Here is a 2,500-nt window from a genome sequence, read left to right on the forward strand (position 1 = left end):
TTGATCGGCGGCTTGGGAACTGCGGACGGTGAAAACGGGTTAATCGACTGCGACCACGACTGCTCGATCGATCTTCTTTGGCGCTAACAAAGGTGGAGGTGGCGCAAGAAGGGACTAGCGCTATCACCGTCCACGTATCAGAAGATGCGGCGGCAGACGTCGACGCTTATGCGTTGTCGGACGAGAAGTCGCTGCAGCACGTGTACCGCGAGCGGGACGTCCAAGGTTTTGCCAGACGGAAAGAAATCGGGTGTCAGCGAACGTTCACACGGCTGTGAGATCGGACGCTGACAGGAGTAGGAGGCGGCAGGCAGGCGGCGGTTACGGCGGCGGCGCCTGCTGCTGCTCATCCTCCTGTTTGCTGCGGCGACTTCCAGGACGGGAGAGGCATCGAACAACGTACGTATGGTTACAAGGGGATCAGGATCTACATAGTGCATCCCCGCGGCTATTTTTGTTTGTTTGTTCGCTCGTTCGTTAATTCGTTCGTTCGTTCGTTCGTTCGTTACAATGTACGTTTTTCCGTTCGACGGCGGCAGAGAGCGGCGGCGTTTCTCCCTAATCCGGAGGATTTATCGGTCGCACAGCGATGGGTCGTTCGGCCGATCATCGAAAGATTCGCAGGTAGTGGTTGAATGGCAGAACGGCAGCAACAACAGCGGCGGCTGAGAGCGGCGAACGCTGAGGCGGAAGCAGAAGCTGCAGCAAACGTATCGGCTAACATGGTGGACATAGATATGGCTGACGACGCGGGTACCACGACGACTATGGAACCAGGAAAAGGAGCCGTTAGTTGTTCCAACATATCGTTCGACACGTCGAGCAGCCCTAGGTCCACGGAGAAGCACACACACGTACCACGTATTATAACCTAACGACGATGAGCGGGCGCACGGTTGGCAGGAACGAAGGCGGCGGATCAAAACAAGTTGGAGCGCGGCGACAGCGATAACGGTGACAGCCCTAGGCGGCGGAGATGCCACTTTCTGACGCCTTTGCGACAAGCCCGTAGAGACGTTCCGGACCACCACGAGGCAAAGGTCGCTGCTCCGACGAACCGACACACCAAAGTGTGCTTCCTACCGAACATGTTTTATAAAACTTTCAAACTGGAAAACCCCAGAAATGGTGTTGGTATTCGTCCAGACCCACCTCCGACACCTGAAAATGGTGGTCAAAAAAAACGTCGATTATACGAAGCGACATTTCTGGTCGGCGATTTTCCAGTTTTACGCCTACTGCCACATGGGGATGTCGGTAGGCGTCGCAAAGTGCCTTCTCGACGCCTAGGCACACCAGGACTTTGTCATTTTTTTTCCCCCTCGACATTCCTGGTCCGGTCTATTCCGATTTTACACCTACCGCCATGTGGGGGTGGCAGTAGGCGTCGAAAGTGCCTTCTCGACCGCTAGCGACACCACTACTTTATCGAGCTCTGGAGGCCCGCACACCGACCCGGGGGCCGCGGAGTCGACCCCGGGGGCCTCCTGGCGTCGCCGCCGCTCACTTGGACGCCTTCCGCAACCTGTGGTCCCGCTCGGGGCCGCCGGGAGCCTCGCCGACCTGACCGGTGTCGGTAGGCGTCTGGAAGCGCCCGGCCGACCTGGACGAGGTCCCCCTGGCCCCCGGGGGACACCCCTTAGTTGGATGGGGGTGCTGTCCCGGGCACACATGCAACCCGCGGCCGCCTACCGACAGCCCCCTTCGCTCGATCGCTACTCCTTTCCAACATATGTCGGAGAAGCCGGGCGGTTGTGAAACCCCAGAAATGGTGTTGGTATTCGTCCAGACCCACCTCCGACACCTGAAAATGGTGGTCAAAAAAAACGTCGATTATACGAAGCGACATTTCTGGTCGGCGATTTTCCAGTTTTGCGCCTACCGCCATGTGGGGGTGGCAGTAGGCGTCGAAAAGTGCCTTCTCGACCGCTAGCGACACCACTACTTTATCGAGCTCTGGAGGCCCGCACACCGACCCGGGGGCCGCGGAGTCGACCCCGGGGGCCTCCTGGCGTCGCCGCCGCTCACTTGGACGCCTTCCGCAACCTGTGGTCCCGCTCGGGGCCGCCGGGAGCCTCGCCGACCTGACCGGTGTCGGTAGGCGTCTGGAAGCGCCCGGCCGACCTGGACGAGGTCCCCCTGGCCCCCGGGGGACACCCCTTAGTTGGATGGGGGTGCTGTCCCGGGCACACATGCAACCCGCGGCCGCCTACCGACAGCCCCCTTCGCTCGATCGCTACTCCTTTCCAACATATGTCGGAGAAGCCGGGCGGTTGTGAAACCCCAGAAATGGTGTTGGTATTCGTCCAGACCCACCTCCGACACTGAAAATGGTGGTCAAAAAAACGTCGATTATACGAAGCGACATTTCTGGTCGGCGATTTTCCAGTTTTGCGCCTACGCCATGTGGGGGTGGCAGTAGGCGTCGAAAAGTGCCTTCTCGACCGCTAGCGACACCACTACTTTATCGAGCTCTGGAGGCCCGCACACCGACCCGGGG

Source organism: Euprymna scolopes, unplaced genomic scaffold, assembly GCF_053919585.1.
Source record: "Euprymna scolopes isolate OS-2025 unplaced genomic scaffold, ASM5391958v1 sca1, whole genome shotgun sequence".
In the NCBI taxonomy this organism is placed as follows: Eukaryota; Metazoa; Mollusca; class Cephalopoda; order Sepiida; family Sepiolidae; genus Euprymna; species Euprymna scolopes.